Source organism: Cynocephalus volans, chromosome 10, assembly GCF_027409185.1.
Source record: "Cynocephalus volans isolate mCynVol1 chromosome 10, mCynVol1.pri, whole genome shotgun sequence".
Classification (NCBI taxonomy): Eukaryota; Metazoa; Chordata; class Mammalia; order Dermoptera; family Cynocephalidae; genus Cynocephalus; species Cynocephalus volans.
Genome location: NC_084469.1, coordinates 25,578,121 through 25,600,665, shown reverse-complemented (window position 1 = coordinate 25,600,665; position 22,545 = coordinate 25,578,121). Strand labels below are relative to the sequence as shown.

General features: G+C 34.1%; 1 protein-coding gene and 1 pseudogene across 4 annotated transcripts in view; one reads left to right on the top strand and one right to left on the bottom strand.

Moving 5' to 3' along the window:
* NLK (nemo like kinase) overlaps positions 1-22,545 on the bottom strand; it is a 156,285-nt gene that overhangs the window by 85,400 nt on the left and 48,340 nt on the right. The gene's annotated exons all lie outside the window — the stretch shown is intronic.
* Positions 7,564-7,935, top strand: LOC134386796 (small nuclear ribonucleoprotein E-like; annotated as a pseudogene).

Sequence of the window (22,545 nt, the reverse complement as noted above, 5' to 3'; positions counted from 1 at the left end):
AGATATAGAGACACTTCCTCCTCAGTCACTGTCAAGTATCTCTGTGAGGAGTCTGACCTGCCTGCAGGAAAGTTACCATGCTGTCTTTTCAATGGGGATTTTCTCATGTTAGAATGTGAACAATACAGCCCAGTCTGCCAAGTCTAGGAAGTTTTCATGGCCCACTAGCCACAGTCCTCTCTTAGAAACAGACCTATGAATATTACATGGGGAGAAAAACCAGTTGCAATGAAGGAAAGATTTCTGTGCAAAGCCACAAAGGAAAATAATTCACTTCTACATTGCCCTATTGCATTTAACAACTTTGGGCAAGAAGAGGTCACAAAGGGTAACTAAAACTAAAACCATGTCACACAAAAAATTACTTGCTTTTAATCCCACTGATGACTTCCTGAAAGGTATGTGTTCAGTAACAGGAACACTAAGAAATATACAGATTAAAAAAATTTTAAATAATGGCAATTTTTGTTGCACATTATGTCTACAAAGTTAGAAAACACCACATAAAATGATAGTTTTATTCACAAGGTAGGCAGTGTGGCTTTGCAAACATCAAAAATATTAATGAATTTAGAAAGAAAGTTCACATCATCAAAAAAAGACACCACCTTTGTTCTTAACTGTCATAGGGAATACATTATTATTTAATATTTTAATGGCTAGGCTAATATTTTAATAATTACTTTATACAAAATGTAAATCCCAATACACTGGTAGTTGAAAGCAAACTGTCTGAACAAACCAATACTAAAAAGACATTTTTGAAATAAAAGGGGAAATTTGAACATGTCTTGGAATTGTGGTTGTAAATAAAATGTCCATATTTTCTAGAGATGCATACTTAAATATATATATTGGTGAAATGACATGAAATCTGGAATTTGCTTTAAAATACTTCAGCAACAACAATAAAAAAAAGATAGTTGAAACAATGAAGCAAATCTTGATCATTATTGAATCTGGGTGGTGGGTATAACGGGGTCTAATTATACAAAAGTAAAGAAAATAGTGTTATGTTTGAAAATTTTCAAAATAAAAAATGAAATGAAATTTGTAAAAAACATTATTTACAATAATATAAGATACAATATAAAAAATATCCAATATCTGGGATTAAAGCTAAGAGATGCTATGCAAGACTTCTATACAATATGACTAAAAAACATTATTGAGAAAAATTAAGAATAAATGGAGAGACATAGCATATTTATGGACTGGAAGACTCAATATTGTAAAGATTTCAATTCTCACAAAACTGATTTATAGATTGAGTAAAATACAATCAAAACCTTACAAGGTTTTCTTTTTGTGAAACTAGACAAATTAGTTCCAAAGTTTTTACTGAAATGCAAGTGTGCTATAAGGACATCTAAAACACTCTTGAAGAACGAGGTAGGAAAAACTGCTCTACCAGATGTGAAGATACATAAAGGTACAGTTTTTTTACACAGTGTAATTTTGGTGTAAGGATAGACCAATGAAATAGAAATATGACCTAGAAATAGATTCTTGTATATACAGACACTTGGCTTATCAAAAAGGTGACTCAGCAAAGCAGTGGGGACAGGAACATTGCACCAGTTATTAAGCTACTGTTTCTCAACTTCAAACTTATCTCTCTAAATGCTGCTCTATAATACTGGGGGCTAAATGTTGAAAACCACATTTTGGTTTTGCCAACTGGCTCCACGTTAGGTTCTGCAAATAGGGGGCTCTACAGGGAGATTGCAAGGCTGGAGGAGAAAGGAGGGACTTGTTCCTTCCTGTGACAGAGCTTCCTGTCTGTTTCCTGTTTCTGTAAATGCCACCCCAGAAACACTTTTTCACTCTCAGCAGTGCCAGTGCCCTCCTATAGCAGCAGCTGAATCCAGTTTATAGTTTTCCCAACACTTTCAGAACTAGCCTCACTGCACTCACCACACCAGATACCAGCACTAGTGAGTCAGTATCCTCTCTGCAGATGTCTGAATTTCTGTTTCACAGGGTTTTAAGTTTTAATAATTTCAACCTCTTCCCTTTCTTCCCCCAGCTGTGGGGTAAAAACTGCTACTTCTATAATATCTTAGTGTTCTCTTCTTCCCTTTTTAGTTACCTAGTTGACAACTTTACAGCTAATTAACATTTTTTTCATATTCAACTTTTAAATAACTGGTATAGTTTTTTTCTCCTGATTTAACCTTGACAGATACAACATCTTTTCAATGTATGGTACTGGAACCACCGGACACCCACACGGAAAAACAAAATGAACCTTCACCCCTACTTCATTCTATAAGCAAAAATAAATCCAAGGTGGGTTTAAATATAAATGTGAAAAGCAAAATCACACAGCTTTTAGAGAAAAACATATAGAAGACTATCTTCATGATACTGGGCATCTGAACCCATGACTGTGGTGTTATAAGGCTTTACTCTAACCAACTAAGCTATCTGACCAGCCCCAAGAACTTCTTTTTTACATTTGCACATTGTTAAGAGAGTAAAAATGCAAGTCACATAGTAGTGGAAGATGCTTGCAACGCTTGTAAGGAACAAAGGACTCTTATCCAGATACATACTAAATTCCTACAAATTAATTTTTAAAAAGTCTGGCAACAGCAAATGTTTTGTGAAGATGTAGTGTAATGGCAATTCTTACAGGCTGCTGGTAGGAGTGTAAACTGGTGCAAGCATTTTGGAAAACAAGTTGACATTATCTACGAAATCGAAGATATACATAAACTCTATGACCCAGTAATTTGACTCCTAGATATATATCCAAAAGGAATGTGAACATTTACACATTAAAACACATATGAACATGTTCATAGTAGGAGTATTTGTAATAACCTTAAAACTGGAACAACCAAATACCCACGAACAGCAGAATGGATAAACTGTTGTATAATCACACTAGTACAATGTTGTATAAACTATAGCAATTAAAATGAAGTATTGCTACATGCAACATCGGTGAAATCTTACAATTTTGAACAAAAGAAAACAGTCGCAATGAATATGTACTACAAGATACCATATCCATGATATTAAAAATGTTAGCAAAGCTAAACCCTTAAAGTTTAGGAATGCAACCTTAAGAGACAGAAATTACTAAGAAAGTAAGTGGTTACCATAAAAGTAGGATAGTGGTTATCTTTGTGTGGGAGAGGACGTAGGAGACTTCTGAGTGCTGATGATGTCCTATTTCTCACCTGAATGGTGGTTACAGAGGTGTGCACTTTGTTATAAATCACTGAGCTCTGCATTTTATTTTGCGTATGTTTCTGTATGTGTGTTGTTATATAACTACAAAGGTTTTTTAAAAAAAGCAAATTGCCCAGTTTAATTTTCTAGCATAAAAGAGCATTTTAGGTTGATATCTGTATGAGCAATTTTTAAATAAGATGATTCTTTACATTATTTTTCATATAGATATAAATCTATACCAGCCTGATAGATTTTGTCACTTTTCCTGTGCCGCAGGTTCATTCTGTACAGAGGAATATATTATAATATCTTTTCAATGTTTTGGAAATTTAGAATTCCAAAGGAATTTGCTCGCTTAAAAAAATAAACATTTTCTTCATCATCACACAGTCTATACTATTAAGAAGCATTCCACAGGAGAATGCTGTCAGCAGAATTAAGAACTAAAGTCGTGGGACTTTAGTCTAATCTAATCACATCTCCTAGCTTCTTCCATTGTGAAGCAAAATGCTGAAGCAGCTACAATATATAGATGTGCTTCAGGTTTTTAATTAGTCAGCCTGTTAAAAAAAACCAAAACCAAAAATACTGCAAAAACAAAACAGGAAGCAGGACTTCCAGCTGTGGCAAACTGAAAAGGCCAGCAAATCCTGTCCCCCCAAAACAACTATAAAACTAGAAAAAAGTGTCAAAAACAATCATTTCAGGGCTCCAGAAAATGACCAAAGTCAAATGACAAAATTTAAGGTGTTTATTTATAAAAAACTGCTGAAATTTGAGTACAAACAGTGAAAGTCAGTGGCATTACTGCTTGGGGCTGCTCCTTATCCACCCACCCTGCCACCCCACCCAAGTACCAGTCCATGCAATAGTTCTACCTGGGCAGGGATGGCCACAAAAACCATCAGCTTCACTGTCCAAGGGAGCTGACATGATTTGAAGTGGAGGATGAAAAACGCACACCCACTGGCACTGAGGTTTGTAAAAGCATCAAATTCAACTTGTTGGAAAACAACAAATAATGCCTACAGCTCTGCTAGCCTGAGGCTATTGTCCCAGTTGGGAAGAGGGGTAGACTAACAGAAATCCAAAAATATAATAAGGAAATTCTAGAAATGAGAGAGCTGTAGGTGGGGGAGGGGGCTAGATAAACTCTCCACATATCCCTGGCTGACTGGAGGATGAATACGTGTCTAGAGGGGACCAGAGGGAGCCCAAGCTCTCCATATATCTTTGGCTGACTGGGAGACTTCCTGCGTGTGAGGAGAAGAACTGAGAGGGCTCAGCAGAATATAAAAGCTGAGGCATACCTGAAGACTGGATACACTTTCCAACACACAGACACACACACAGACACACACACACCACAACACACACACACACACACACACACACACACACACACACACACACACACACACACACACACACACACACACACACACACACACACACACACACCTACCTACCTACCTACCTACCTACCTTACTGGCTCAAGGTGTTTGAGCACACCCTTTAACTACTACTTTGACTGCTAAGCTATGCAGACATGTGAGGGATCCCAAGAAGGGAAGAATAAAAATTAAAATGACAATTTAAAAAAATTAAGCAGAGACCGGAGTGGCTGCACCACATGGGGGAAAGAGATTCTGCACATTAAGTCTAGAAAAAGTTACTTAAAAATAAGCAAATATACATAATAACAATAGTAATGATATCCCTCAGGGGCAGGGGGAATCAGATCCATAGCTGTTACAATGTATTAGCTAATATGTCCAGTTTTTAACAAAAACATTGTAAGACGTAAAGAAATGCAACTCATACTCAGGGAAAACAGCAGTCAATAGAAACTGAGTGGGCCTAGATGTCATATTCAGAAAAAGACTTCAAAACCAGCTATTATAAATATGTTCAAAGAAGTAAAGGAGACCATGTTTAAGGAATTAAAGAAAAATATGGTGACAATGACTTAACAAACAGGAAATATCAATACAGACATAGAAACTACAATAAAAGAACCAAATCAAATTCTAGAGATAAAAAGTACATTAGAAATAAAAAAATCACTAGAATGCGCAACAGCAGGTTAGAGATAGCAGAAAAAAGAATCAGTGATCTTGAAGATAGATTAATAGAAATTATACAGTCTCAAAAACAGAGAGAAAAAAACTTTGAAGAAATGAACACAGCCTCAGAGATCTACTCAATAACACTGAGTGTACCAACACACATGCAACAAAAGTATCAGAAGGAAAGGAGAGAAAGAGACAGAAAAAGCATTTGAAGAAATACTGGTTAAAATCTTTCCAAATCTGCTGAAAAATAATTTACAGATCCAAAATATCCCAAGCAGTATAGATACAAATAGATACACACTAGATACTTCACAGTCAAATATAGATCAAAGACAAAGAGAAAAATAAGAAAAGTAACAATAAAATAAATGACTGACTTCTTGTCAGATATAATGGAGGCCAGAAAGCAGTGGAATGCCATATTTCAGTGGGGCAGGCAAAAATTCTATATCCAGCAAAAAAAGACTCTATCCTTCAAAAATGAAGGCAAAATGAATATATGCCAAGGTAAGCAACAACTAAGAGAATTTTTTTCTGCCAGAAGACCCACCTTATAGAAAATAATAAAATAATTCCTTTAGTCTGAAAGGAAATATCCCAGAGGGTAACTCAAATCCACAGGAAGAAATGAAAGACACTAGACATATAAACATCTGGGTAAATAGAAAAATACATCATTGGGTTTACAACATAAAAAGATACAATATATATGAAAATAATAGCACAAACAGAGAAGGAATTTAGATATATTGGAGTAAAGTTGCTGAATGTTACTGGAATTAAGCATTAACCCAAAATAGATTGTTCAGAAGTTAAGATGCATACAGCAATCCTTAGAGCAATCAATAAGAAAATAACTCAAAAACTAAGAGGATTAAAAAAATCAATAAATGAGTTAAAGTAGTCAATTAAAAATACTTGTTTAACCCAAAATAAGGAAATAAAGAATATAGGAACAAAAGAAACAAGAAACATATAAAAAAACAAACAGCAAAATGGTAAATGTAAACTCAATCATATCAATAATTGCACTAAATGTGAATGGACTAAACACTTCAATCAAAAGACAGAGATTGTTCAACAATTTTATAAAGCAAGATCCAACTATATGCTATGTGCAAAAGACACACTTTAGACTAAAAAATAAAAATAGGTTTGAAGGAAATGGATGGAAAAAGATATACCATACAAACAATGACCATAAGAGAGCTGAAAAGACTATATTAATATAAGACAAAGTAGAATTTATGACAAGAAATATCACTAAAGATGATGAAAAACATTTCATAATGATCAAAGAGTACATCAGGAAAAAATAACAATTAAAAATATACACATACCTAAAAATAGAGCCCCAAAATACATTAAGCAAAATTTGACAGAAATAAAAGGAGAAACAAGCAACTTAACTATTATATTTAGAGATTTTAATACCCCTCTCAAAGAACAACTAAACAAATTAAGCAAAAATACAAAAAGTTTGAATAACACCATCAACTAACTTTATCTAACTGCCATTTATAGAATACTCTACCCAACAACAGCAGAATACACATTCTTCTCAAGTACACATAAACCCTTCTCTAGGAGAGACCACATGCTAGATCAAAAAACAAATCTCTATAAATTAAAAAGGATTAAAATCAAAGTATTTTTTCAGCCCACAAAAGAATTAAATTACAAGTAATAAAAAGTAATTTTGCAAATTCCCAAATATTAGGACATTAAACAATACATTTCTAAGTAACACATGGATCAAAGGAGAAAAGTACGAGGGGAATTAGAAAATATTTTGAATTATATAAAAATTAAAACATAATATATCAAAATTTATTAGGTGCAGTTAAAGCAGTGCTTAGGAAAAAATTATACCTTTAGATAGCCATATAGGAAGTAAAGGCTTCAAATTAGTAATATAAAGCTTTTACCTAAAGAAACTAGAAAAAATAACAAATTAATCCCAAAGCAAGCAAAAGAAAATAATATCAGAATTGAATCAATAAAACAGAAAAACAAATCAAGAAACTCAATGAAATAAAAAGTTGTTTCTTTGAAAAGATAAAAAAGTTGATAAACTTTCAGCCAGACTGATCAAGGAAAAAAAAAAAAAAAGATACAAATGAACAAAATCAGGAATGAAAAGGGAGACATCACTACTGACTCTACACAAATTAAAAGGATTACAAGGGACTATTAAGAACAACTTTGTACCAACAAATCAGAAAACTCAGATGAAACAGGAAAATTCCTACAAAGATAAAAATTACTGAAAATGGAGTGTGGTCTTTGTGAGATTCCACCATGGCATACCATGGCCAGGGCCAAAAAGTGGAGAAAGTGATAGTGCAACCAACTGTATCCTATGCTGGATATCAGGATTAGGCAGTTCAGGCCAGAAAACGTGGGGGGCAAAGGTGCTGGCAGAGAGCAGGCCTGAGGAAGGAGAACGCAGACCCACAACCCATGAGCCCTTGGGGTGACCACAAGAGAAAGTGCAGAGATCACAGATTCTGGTGTAGCTCTGGAGAGAGGGCTACATCATTGGTTTTGATGAGTGTATGAATGTTGTATTAGATAATGTAGAAGAGATTCATTCTAAAACAAAGTCAAGAAAACAACTGCATCATGCTAAAAGGAGATAATATTACTCGGCTACAAAGAGTTTCCAACTAAAAATGATCAGTGAAGTGAAAAATTGCTTAGAAAGCAATACAGTTTGTCTTTTTAGGTGTCCTTTGTTGGCAGTATAGTTCTAAAACATTTGTTTCTATTGTTTTGATTATCCTGATGCTGTTAGCAGATGACAAGAAATGCTGTGGGGTTGTTTTTATTTTTTTTTTAATTACTTAAAATGATTCAAGAAGAAATAGAAAATCTGGCAGTGGGAGAGGGAAGAGGGAGGAGGAAAATGGAGGAATTGGTAAAGAGACACGAAAATCAATTACACTGTATAATGATAAATAAAAAAGAATATTATTTTTAAAAAAAGAAATAGAAAATCTGAATAAACCTGTAACAAGAAATTGAATTGGTAATTCAAAACATTTACTCAAAGAATATACCTTGTCCAAGTGGGGTTTATCCCAAGAATGCAAAGTTGGCTTAACATCTGAAAATCAATTACTGTAACATATAATTGTTAATAAAGAACAAAACCATATGTTCATCTCAATAGACAGAAAAAATATCCAATAAAATCCAACGCATGATAAAAACATTCAGCAAACTAGAAGTAGGAAGGAACTTCTTCAGTTTGATAAAGGGCACCTATTGAAAACACAGAGCTAACATCTTATTTCACAATGAAAGAATAAATGCTTTCTCCTGTGATCAGGAACAAGGCAAAGATGTCTGTTCTTGCCATGTTTATTCAAATTTTACTGGACGTTCTCACCAGTGGAACAAAGCAAAAAGCCAAAAAAAAAAAAGTTAAAGGCATCCAAACAGGAACAAAAGAAATAAAACTGGTTTCATTTGTAGACGACATAAATTTCTATGTAGAAAATTCTAGGAAATACACAAAAATGCTACTGGAACTAACAAGTTTACCAAGATTGCAGGACACAAGATCAATACATAAAAATCAATTGTAATTCTATATACTAGCAATTAACCATCTGAAGAGGAAATTAAGAAAACAATTCCATTTCACAACAGAATCAAAAAGAATGAAATACATAAAAGAATAAATTTAACAAAAGAAGTACAAAACATGCACAATGCAAACCACAAAACACTGCTGAGATAAATTAGAGAAGATTTAAATAAACAGAACATTTCATATTCATGGATTAGAAAATTCAATGCTGTTAAGACGGCAATTCTCCCCAAACTGACTTACAGATTCAGTGTAATCCCAATCAAAATTGGAACTCTCATACATTACTGGTGGGAATGTAAAAAGGCACATCCACTTTGGAAAACAACTTGGCCGAGTCTTAAAAAGTTAAACTATGACCTAGCAACTCCACTCTTAAGTATCTACACAAGAGAAATGAAAACATCTGTCCAAAGACTTACATGTGTCAGTATTATTCATAATAGTCCCAAACTGAAAAGAGTCAAATCCATCAACAGGCGAATGCATAAACAAACTATAAATCATGGAACAAACTACTTACTAACAGAAGGATAAACCTCAAAAACATTGTTAAGTAAAAGAAGCTGGACATAAAAGACTACACAATGTATGATACCATTTATATGAATTTTTTGGCAAAGACAAATATATAAAGTCAAAGCATTTCAGTGGCTGCCCGAAGTTGGGGTAGGACCTGTTAATGGGCAAGTTTTGGGGATGATGAAAATGTTCTACAATTGGGTTGTCATGATGGCTGCATTAACACTATAAATTTACTAAAAATCACCAAATTACATAACTATAATGGGTAGGTTTTCTGGTGTTGGGAAAATACAGGAAAATGGTCAGGGCCTCTCACATGTTCAGAATCTTGCCAAGCATTTGATGTAAATATGCACGTGCACCCAGGTGTTCCTTGGTTATTGTCTAATGTAATTGTGCATGTGTACCCAGGTGTCCTGGGTTATGGACTTAAGTATAAAGGATGAGTGGCTCTGATCCATGACACTCCCACCCCCGGGTTACTGATACTGCCTCTGGAGGCTGTTGCTGCCAGTGCCCCCGGGGGCCCTCCAAGAGGCTGCCTCCGCTGCTGCTGACTGAGCTCTGTCGTCTGCCAATGGCTCCTGGGATATTTTCCAATTACCTAGAGCTTGTGGACCTGCGTGTGAGGGGTTTGGTGACCCAATCTTACAATGGTTTGAAGGGTCTGAGCCCTAGCCCTGACCATACAAATGGAATTTTAGTATAACTAAAATAATGAAACATTTTGGCTTAGTTATGATTTACCTTACTCGACAACTGGCATAGTTGTGTAGCTTTACATTTGATATGTAAATTATGTCTCAAGAAAGATGTTAAAAACAAATTATCACTACAAAATACCAACTGTTTACAATATTCTAGGCCCTTTTCTGATTTTATTTCATACAGATTCTCCCCTCCGCCCTTGATATTTTATATAACTTTTCCATTTATCCAAATAGGTCCCATATTAATCACTTATCAAACAAATACAGAAAAAATTTCATTCTTTCCTATTTTTCTTCTAATATCAGAGTTTTGTTTAACTCAAATTCATCTGGAAATTCCTATAATATATGCAGTGCAGTACTGGTTTATAGCAATATAAACCATGAATCAGTTTTTGGAACTGCTGTTTTGTTCTAAGGTTTAGTAGTTTATTTTTTAACCAAAACTTACCCAATAATAAGTGACAACCAATAATTGTCTTCCACCTTTACAACTTTTTCATATACACTTTACTGCCATTTTATCACATTCTTTAAGGCAGCTGCTACTAAATTTAGCACATCAGAACTGGTGGGCTTTACAAAAAGAAACACAAAACCTTAACCACTCTTTCATTAAGCTTGTAGTAAGGCCTAAGAATTTGTTGTGGTGTTTTTGTTTTTTGGTGGATGGTGGTAGAATTTGTATTTTTAAACGCTCCCAGCTGACTCTGATTTTTAACAAGACCCAAGAACTATCCCCTTAAACACAATGCATCTCAAATGTACATGGGAATCACCTGGAGATCTTAAGATCTTAATATTATTATTCAGTATGTCTAGGGTGAAGAACTAAGATTCCACATTTATAACAAGCTACCAGGTGCCGTTGCTGCTGCTGCTGCTGGTGTCAAGGCTTTAAGATATTATGTTGGAGGCTGGCTGGTTGGCTCAGCTGGTTAGACCACAGTGTTGATAACAAGGTCAAAGGTTCGCGTCCCCTTACCGGCCAGTCACCAAAAAAAAAAAAAAAAAAAAGACGTTGGTATCTTGGATAAATATTAAATCTAGTAATTAATATAGGAAACATGGGATTTTAATATTTTTGACTTTCCTATTAGCCAGGGTACTACTTTCCATTTATTCGAACTTCTTTTTTACTTGCTATTAAAGTTTTATTGTTCACGTACACACACATTATTCAATGTGTACCACTGTAAATAGGTGTAAATTTATTGCTGTATCATCTACTGTTAAAATACAGTAATGTACTTTTGTTAATTTAAAGTTTGCAACTTTTCTAAATTCAATCACGCTGTTGAATTCTTTAGATTTTCTCAATATATAACAATTATTTGCATTGTGATTGTTTAATTTCCTTCTTGCATATATCTGTACCTCACCTTTTTTTTTTTTTTACATTTATACAATGGCTAAATTTGATGAGAGAATTTACTGTTTTATTTATTTACTTTTTAAAATTTTGTGATTTATTGGCAGCCAAACGTGAGGATCAACCCAGGAAACACCAACCAATACAGAGTCAAAGAAGTGCTCTGAAGTCTATTACAAATTTTATTTAATTTTGGGGGAAGCTCCCAGGCCCCTGAGCCATGAGGCCCTCCCCTCTCACCCCGTGGGCCTCAGCCACACCCCCCACCATCTGCAACCAAGCCAGTGATGACGGAGCCAGCAGTGGGCCACCCCTGCTCCCTGTGCCCTTCCTCCCCTCGCCCCACAACATCATCTTAGAATATAAAAAAAAAAATTATTTAATCTTTTAATGGAAGATTACTTTTCCATTTAGACTAATGTTGACTTTTTAGTTACAAATACATAGGAAAAACCCTTATATTTCCTTATACTTTTCAGGGTTGTCAGGAATGGGTTTTTTATAAAATATTTTTGGAATATTTTCAAATATTTCAAGAATATCATGATTTTCACTAATTTTCTTTTTTAATTTACAAGATTATAAACTCATGAGTACAAGAATTCTATTCCTATATGTATCTTTGCATCGTCCCAGTGCCTAGAATAGTATCCTATCCCAGGTTTTACTACTTCTCCTAGTTATGGAATGGATTATGTTAATAGTTTGACTTATACTGAACCAATCTTTAATTTCTACAACTAAATCCCATGCAGTCATGGTGAATATTGTTTTTAAATGTTCAGTACCTTTTAATCTGTGTTCTATTTACATTATTCTCAGAGTTTTTTCATCTGTGTTCATCAACAAGAATGCCTTCAATTATACGTTCTGGCTTTAGCATGCACCATCTGTTTGCCTCACAAAATAATCTGGGCAGCCTTCAATTTACTTCAGTGTTCACTAGCTATTTCTATGGCATAGGTATCACATGTTGATAATACTCACCACCAATTCCATCAAATTCTTGTGTTTCCTATTGCAACTAGTTTATTCAAAATACCTAGTGTGTAGTGTCTAAATTTTTGTAGTCTAGTTTCTAATGTTTTATTAAAAAATAATCCATTTCAGTAATTTCTATCTTAATTTTTCTACTCTATTATTGTTCTTTTCTTAGGTTCTTTTGATATTAGTAGTCTCATATATATGTACACATATATATGACTAAAAATATATTTATAATTATATTTTTTCTTGTTGAAATAGGAATGTAAAGTTGAATAAAAATTATATATTTAGCTGTGCCAGCCTTATGAGCTGAATAATTGATGAAAAGGGGTTTTCGTGTCTTTCAAGTAGTATAGTTTTTTGTAGTATGCATTTCCTTTTTTCATCTAGTTGAAAACCTGCTATGTTTTGTTGCTTATTTCTAATTTTATTGCACCATAATCTGAGGATGCTATATGTAAAATGTGTTGTATTTACTAAAAAGTTGTATTAAAATCTGTAAGTGTATATGCTTACTATTTCCATTTCATTCTCTCAAAAATTTATCTTATTACATTACTGAGGGCAATTAATTTTTCACTTATTTGAAATGAAATTCTCATAGTGAGAATATTGTCTCATTGTGAGATATTGGCTCCTACTCGTGTTCTGGTGTATAGCTCTTGCATTTATCAGTTTTTGTTTCTGTTGTTTTCCTGTTCTGTTATCTGGAACACATCTGTTGACATATAAGCAGCACATCCTAATTTTACAAAGCAAGTTTGGGGATAAATATTTTATGTATTTTTATTATATGTGCATTGAAAATAATTTTAAAATAGTAATGTACAGAAAAATACTATTCAATAAATAAAGCACACGATATAATAGAATTTAGTTGAGGGTAATAAGTTCTGAATACGTAAAAATACTCTAAAAGCTAAAACAAATCAATGTTGTTTAAGGTAAGTTTTTAATAAAATAGTTACAACAAGCTGCACAAATCCTTATTCTACGTATTTCATGATAGGTTTTCAAACCATAATACAAACACTTTAGATGCAGGATAAGTTTTTGGAAACATATTTGAAAAAAATGCAGTGGCAAATACTGTAGTTTACTCCTGATTTTTAATTGTGGTAAACAGAGCAGTAAAGGAAATGAAATAAATCACCCACAATAGAAACATCGAACATTGCAAACAAGGATTTTTTTTTATATGTGGGTGTTCACAGGACTGTAGCCTTGGCTCTTGGGTACTGGAGCCTGGTGGCATGATGCAGAGAGCAGAATGGCTCTAAATGAGCAGGGTGATCATAATTAGCTGGCAATGTCTGCTCCAGACACACCTGGGGAAATGGGGGTAGGCTCAAAAGCTACTAGCAAGAAATAACAAGGATTTTCTTCTATGGCCAACAAAAGGGTGAATCACCACGTCTTTATAGTTCACTTAAGAAGGAAAAGCTGGCTGCCTAATAAACACCTGGCATGGGTTTATCTGATGACTAAACTTTACTTTTTCCCAAATCTGTTTTCTACCAGCAAATGACATCTGCAACTCTTTGAAGAAGAATCCTTATTTTCTCCAACTTGAAAAGCCAGTTACCTGGAGGAAGGAGATGAAACCACCACCCCAGGTTTAGATCTGAAGAATTTTGCTTTTAGACCAAACAACAATATAAAACATTTTACATTACCAGCTAAAAATATATATATAGAAAGAGAGATAATTACAAATTATAAAATCCCAGGTAAAGAGGGATGTACTTGCTTCAACCCCAGCTCATTAGCCATGTTAGGGAAGCCACCTGTTATTCCACAACTAAAATTTCAAGTGTATATTACACGGCAGGAGGATTTTAAATCCTCCTTTGGGATATGAATTTAAAAACTGTACTGGGTGAAATGAGGTGCCTGTTTCCTTTCCCTTCAGCTATGATAGAAACCTTGAACCAAGGTGAAGATACAAGGTAGTAATCAGACAGTCATGCAGAATGTGGTTGAATACTGGAAAATGGTCTGTGGCCTAGCATTTTACTGAGGAATTCAACACCTAATGGAAAACAACTTGAAGAATGGAAGCCTACTAAGTCAAGCAGAACTAACATGGGATTCAATGGTGCAAAAATCTTAGTAGTGGGAGCTGGGGGAAGGTAGCCATAAGAAAACCATGAAGTGGATTTAGAACTAGGATGGCATCAGTCCATTCTTAGTTTCTTTCTTTTTCTATTTATATCCAATACATCATCCCAGGGGGAATAAAAGGCTTTCCTGAACCTACAGGGTTCCATGAAAAAATATTTCAAGAGTAATACTACCCCCTCCTACCAAATAACTACAAGTTGTTACTCCACATGGATCCTGATTTCTGAACCTCTCCTTGAGAACTCTGCTCTGCTTGTTGTCAGTTTCACCTCAGGAAAAAGGATGAAACTAACCATCAAAGTGATGAAGACAAGAAATGTCAATTGCGCTTGCCAAAAAAAAAAGTCTATCTGAAAAGTACCATTTACAACATTCAATAAAAATAATGAAAACCTAGCCCTTGCCTTCCATCAACTGGCCCCACTTTGACAAAGCAAAAATGATTGTTTATATACAGCAATTTTTATTGGGTCACAAATCCCCCAAGGAAACAAACCAGAGAACAAGAAACTGCCAAGATCTAATTGAGAAAGAGGCTAGAAAGGTGGTTTTACATACTTCTTTTCCAACACCCTATCTCAAAATACCTGCTCTGCTCTTAGAGAATATACTGCTTTCAGTGAATGATATAATAAAGTGAATATCAGGCAGGAAAGCTATTTATCACTAGACAGGGGGTCAACAGGGAATTTCAAGTTGAAAAGGAACTCTGAAATGTTTCATTTATTAAATAACAACTACAACCAATAACATATACACAAAAAAGTGATAAATGTATGAGTAAAAAAATGAGCAGGTAATGTGTTCAGGATACATTTTTCAAAGAACTTACCAATCTTAAAACTACTGCCCTTGGAACTTTAGTCTAAATGGGCACTATCTTTTACATTTTCAAATTACAAACCTTAATCAGATCTTAAGCTACATATAGACAGAGCACCTGCTAAGTTTAAGAAGATACTAGTTTTTGCCTGTTTGTAAGAATATTTATTCAGAAGTTTGGTTTCAGAAGTTCATCACTGACATATTAATTTCCTACCACTGTGATAACTAGATAAAATTTTAAATCTAAGCACACTTCCAAATTTATTATCTCGTCTGTAAATATACAAAAAATTCTCTTAATTGAATCTTTAAGACTTCAAACATGTAGTGACAATCTGAAGCAGCTCTTCATAAGTTTTAAAAAATATATGTGGCTGGATACAACTTTAGAACAAAAATGGTCACATTGCAAATATTCAAAAGTTCAAAAAAAAGGATAAAGCATAATCTTAGAAAGTGAGTGCAAAAAGATTTTTAACCCATGGTTAAAAGGCATGTAATGCATAATCTCAATGGTGGCTGGTTTACTGAACTTTTGCTATACTTCCAGAGAACAATCTACAGGACTCATCCTTGTTATTCTCAGACAATGTTTTAAACAATATATACAAAGTTTCAAGAAACAGAGTAGTACTCAGAGATGATAAAATAAAACTTCCCTCCACTTCATCATTCTTGAACTTTTTTGCCATTCTTTCCACTCAGAGAGATAAAAGGAAGCATATAGAAGGGGTAAATACCACCAAAAGGCTGTTAAAGATTGCAAGAGTTGCTCCCCACAGACGCTGTGATTTGCTTTACAGCAGAAAGAAAAACATGAGAGCCACCTGCAAACCATTTATTCTTTCTACAGTTTTTTTACTGGGTACCTAGGTACTACATGATATAAAGAGGAATAAGACAAAGCTGATTTCCTTCAGAGGACTTCTGTCCCATGTACGAAACAACAGAAAATGCAGGTCAGACTCTAACAGTAAATGAACTTTTATTCATTAGGCTTTCTATTTTTTTTTTTTTTTGTCTTTTTCGTGACCGGCACTCAGCCAGTGAGTGCACCGGCCAGTCCTACATAGGATCCGAACCCGCGGCGGGAGCGTCACTGGGCTCCCAGCGCTGCACTCTCCCAGTGCACCACGGGCTCGGCCTGGCTTTCTATTTTTATTTTTTTGTCTTTTTCGTGACCGGCACTCAGCCAGTGAGTACACCGGCCAGTCCTATATAGGATCTGAACCCGCGGCGGGAGCGTTGCTGCGCTCCCAGCGCCGCACTCTCCTGAGTGCGCCACGGGCTCGGCCCTCATTAGGCTTTCTAAATCTGCTAAATTTATTTTGCAACCTCATTACATCCCTCAAAACCCATAAATATTCTAAATATCCACTGGCTGCAAGGGAGAAAAAGTTTCTGCTACTTAAATATAAGTCAACAATATCCAAACATCAAAGTAATTATGTCAGCAGACATCTAGAGATCATTAAGAACATAATAATTAGTTAATATAAGGTTTCCCATCTTGGTAAAAATTTAGTTCAAATAATCTAAAAGTGAAAAGGGCAAAAAAGAGGAGCATAAAAACAAAAAGCAGGAAATGACAGAAAACAAAAATAAAATGGTAAATCCAAACCTCTTTATATCACTAATTACATTAAAGACTAATGAACTAAAAACTCCAATTAGAAGGCAGAGACTGTCATAATGGATAAAGAAACAATACCCAACTATGTGTGGTATATAAGAGATGCACTTTAAACATAAAGGCATAGATAGGTTAAAAGTAAATGAATGGAAAAGAATATACCATGTAAACAGTAAGCATAAAAAGCCTGGAATGGTTAAAAGAACATAAGAGAAAACAGATTTCAAGACCAAATTTATACAAGAAATAAAGACATTTCATATGTACAAAAGGGCAATTCATCAGGAAAACATAGCATGTGTACTAGAGTAGCTAGCAAATGCAATAAGAAAAAGAATAAGTAAATAAATAAATAAAAGGCATATGGATGAGGAAAGAGGAACTTAAAATGTCTTCATTGACAGATAATATGATCATGCATGTAACAAATCCTAAGGAACCCACAAAAAATCTACTAGAATTAACAAATGAATGTGGCAAAGTACTGTACATGAGGTCAATGTACAAAATTCAACTCTATCTCTATATACTAGCTAAGAACAATTAGAAGATATTTTTTAATTACATTTTTAGAATTTAAATTTATTTTAAAATAAAATAGCATGAAAAAATAATATACTTAAGAATAAATTTAACGAAAGGTATGCAAGACCCATACACTGAGAACTACAAAACATTGCAAAGAGAAATTAGAGACAACCTGAATAAAAAGAAATACACCACATTCATGGATTCATGTTCATAACTTCAAAGACTTAATACTGTCCAAATGGGAAAACTCCCCAAATTGACCTTTAGATTCAGTGCAATTCCAGTCAAAATCCTGCAGCCTTTTTAAAAGAACTCAATGGCAGACTTTAAAATTTATATGGAAAGGCAAAGGATCTAGAATAGGCAAAACAATTTTGTAGAACAAAGTTGAAGGACTTATACTATCTGATTTCAAGACTTATTCTAAAGATACAGAAATCAAGATGGTGTGGTATTGGCATGATGATAGTCATACAGGTCAATAAAACAGAATAGAGAGTCCAAAAATAGACCCACATCTATATGTCAGCTGATTTTCAACAAAGGGGCCAAGGTAATTAAATGGAGGCAAAAGATGGCTTTTTCAACTAGTGGTGATAGAATAATGGGATTATGCATGTGGAGAAAAATGAGTCATGATCTTTACCTCACACTACACACAAAATTTATTCAAAGTTGATCACAGACCTAAATGTGAGAGCTAAAATTATTACTTTCAGGGGGGTGCGGAATACCATAGAAAATTTTTGTGACTTTGGGTTAAGCAAAAATTTCTTAGGACACAAAGAAGTACAAGCTATGAAAGAAAAAAAAGATGACATGGACTTCATAAGATTAAAAACTTTTGCTCTTATGTTAAGAAAAAAAGTGAGCCACCAGATGGGAGACAATATTTTAAAACACCTATCTGACAAAGGGCTTGTATCCAGAACAAATAAATAAATAACAATCCAATTAAAAATGAACAAAATATTTGCATACTTTATAAAAGACATGCAGGTGGCTAATAAGCACACAAAAAGATACTCAACATTACTATTCAGAGAAATGAAAATTAAAACCACAATAAGATTTCACTACCCGCCCACTAGAATGGCTAAAGTTAAAAAAGATTGACATATTTAGCACTAATCACAATATATTTTAACATGGGCATGTTTCTCTACTCCAATAAAATGTGAGTTCATGGAGAAAAAAAAAAAAAGATTGAAAATATGTAATAAGTGGCATGAAAATTTGGAGCAACCTTAAAACCCTGAAGCACCTTTCAACCACTAATAGTAAAAGCCAAGTTCTTCCAATGGCCTACAAAGGCCCTGCACCTCCGTGCTCAACTCTGTTCCTGCCACACTGTCTTCCTTGCTGTTCCTCAAATACTACACCAAATACGTTCCTGCCTTTGGATCTCTGTAGTGCATATCAAAGCAATAAAGAATGTATTGACAAAGAATACTATTTATTTGGTATTAAACTTTCGATTTTTCTTGGTTATAAAAAAAAAAAATTGGAGCAACTTGAACTCTCATACATTGCTGGTAGGAATATCAAGTGTACCAACACTCTGGAAAGCAGTATGGCAATATCTTATAAAGTTCTGCATATATTTACCACGTAACCTAGCAATTCCACTCCTAGGTATTTACCCAAGAGCAATGAAAATATATATCCACGTGAAAACTTATACACAAATGTTCATAGCAGCATGATTCATAACAACCAAAAATTCAGCACAATCCAGGTGCTCATCAAGTGATAAATGGATAAACAAATTTTAATATATCCACATTATAGAATACAACTCATTAATACAAATGAAATATTAATAAACAAAAGATGGATGACTCTCAAAACATTAGGCTAAGTAAAAGAAGTCAAACACAAAAGACTGTGTACTATATGATTCCATTTATTTGAAAAGACAAATATCTAGAAAATGACTTTTACCTACAAAAGGCAAAACTATAGTGACAGAAAATAGGTTAATGATTGCCTAGGGCTGCAGGTGAGAGAGGAGACCACCTGCAAAGAAGTAGAAAGAAACTTTTTGGGGAGAAAGGGAAGGAGGGGGGGAAGAGGAACAGGTAAAGGGATACAAAAATCAACTACAATGTATATTGAGAAGTTAAAAAAAAAAAAAAAAAAAAAAAAAAAAACTTGGGCCAGGCCCGTGGCGCACTTGGGAGAGTGCAGCGCTGGGAGCGCAGCGACACTCCCGCTGCGGGTTCGGATCCTATATAGGAATGGCCGGTGCACTCACTGGCTGAGTACCCGTCACGAAAAAGACAAAAAAAAAAAAAACTTTTTAGGGTAAGAGACCTGTTCTACATCTTGATTGTGGTGGTGGTTATACAATTATATATAATTAGCAAAATTAGTCAAACTGTACACTTAAAACGGGTGAATTTTATTATATGTAAATAAAATCTTAATTTTAAAAAAAGAACACAAAATCAGGAAACAAAAGAAATAGTGCTCCACTACACTAATAAAATAAATGGAAACCTTGAGCTATTCTCTTTTTTTCTTATAGACTTGGCAAAAGTTATACTAGTGATTAAAGGTGTTAATTGGTACAAAATTTCTGGAGAGTAATTTGGCATTTTATACATACACCCTTGAAAAATGAGGCAAGAATCACAACTAAAAGTGATATACCCTCAATGGTTTCCTAGTTGCTACAATTTAAAGTCAACTGTCTTACTTGAAGACACTGAAAATGTATGAGTAACTGTCATTATAACCATATCAGCATTAGGTAAGATGCTTTATACTCCCACAACTACAGGTAATTTTAAACAGAAAAAAAGCAATATACTACTACTTATTTAAGGTAAGTCATTTATCATGACTGCTTTAAAATAATGTTTCCCAATCCAACTAGGTTCAGATATTCAAATCAAGTGAAGATAATTCATTTATAAAGCTGAAATACAACTTGAGTTTCACCTAACAAATGGTACCATGTCTAACCAATTTTCCCTGCAACTCAGCATTACTTTATTCAGAGAAGAGAATAAAAAAGCCCATGCAAAATGTATGTAAGTTTGACTGTGGAAAAAGGAGATTTAAGTTTTACTTGTCTAATGCCAAATCAAAGAAACCAAGTTAAACACACACATACACACACACACACACACACACACAAGAAATGAAACTCATTAAACCTTCTTAATAAAGGAAAGAATTATATTTAGGAGCATGGCCAATTATAAATGTCATTAGTATAATTTTTAAATTTCCATAGTAGAAAGTAAATATTTTGTTATCTGAACACTTTTTTGTGCAGTTGTCTTATGAGGTTATACAATAAAAACATCTTGTAATATGGATCCTGTACCTTGCTGCCTCATTTTTAAGTTAAATTAAATCCCAAGCCAAATTAAAATAAAAGAAATAGGCTCAAGCAAAGTTCCATTAGATGGAAGACAAATAAAACTTACTATCATTAAATCTAGCTGGAGATGGAGGTGATGGAATGTGGTGGTGCAACATAAATGACACAGCTAGACAACACAAAATATAAAAACAAGGGAAAAGCTCCATCCTTTCACTGTTTAGACCCCACAGTGTCTCACTTATGTATTCTACAAGGCAACTAATGGGAGAAGAATGTACCTTTTATTTTCTAGTGGTAAGGAAATGATTCTTTATCTGCCAATAGTAAGGGATTTCTTAAACTGTTTCCCTGACACCAGTGATTTGTAAAAGCAGAGTTTTATTAGGGCCTCATTTCTTTATTGAGGAAAATGAAGAGGTTTCAAAATTCCCTCTTTTCCTTTTTTTCTCTGATGTTGGAAATAGATGTGGGAGTGGAGAACTAGAGAAGTGTCTTAAAGATCTACATGGACTTTTGACTAATTTATATCAATGGCCTATTGAAAATTTCTCTTTTGATGCTCAGGTGTCAGGATTCCAATATTAAAGTTCCTGTAAAATCTTCTTAGTCCAAATGCAAACAGTTGACAGACATTTTCTTCTCCTCCAAGACTCCTTTGATTATATTCCCTTAGGTATAGAGATCTGAGGCTATACTTTAGGAGGATTTGAAAAGCACAAGAACATTTTCAAAAGCTCAAGTCTATACCGAGTCACAATAATAAGTTATGCAACGTTTTCGTTAGCCTACATTTTCTCAGCTTAATTATGGTAAACTAGGCTAAAACTAAACTACAGTATATTGTACTATTTTCTCATGTGTAAAATTATAACTTTACATAGTAGGATCAAGTACTTATACATTTTGCCATCCTCTTCAAAAACTAAACCCTATATTTCTAGTGAGTCAATACGAAGTCCATAATGCTATTTAAACTACATTCTTCTGAAATTGGCTAAATAGTTACCATTCTTTTTCAACTTTTTTCAAAATAAGTATATTCTTGACCTATAAAAGAATGCCTTTTCTGACAATTTCTTGAATGTCACTATTTAATAAGTAAGGCATCATCATAAATGTACAATTATACTAATTCATTTGTGAGAGTAGGTCTTTATATCAGGAAATGAGACTTGCATGGAGAAATGCATGGGAAATTTTGGAACAGTTAAATCCTCCATTCTGGTTTTATGATGTTAAAATAAGTGCAACAGTTAGAACACACAACCAAGAAAAAATGACATGAACATACTTGGGAAAAAGATGACTTTTCTATTTGAGCCAGCTATTTTAGAAAAAGTCCTAGAATAATTACAGCAAGTGTCAGAATGCCATCTGGCTGTACTGTTGTGATGTAATTTTTAAAATGTGACTAAGGATTGATACAGACTTTCCTTTGTAAAATCAGACAAATTAAAAGTTACACCAGAATAAGGGTCACCTGGAATCCTGAGGGAAGAAGAAGACAGAGGGGTTGCCTAATTTGTTGTAATTGCAGAAATCTAAAATCATAGGATATCCTACATCCTAATCAAGAAGTGAGTTTTACTGGCACCTTACTTTATAATAAAGCCCCTGAAGATTAGAGTGTACAATTACACT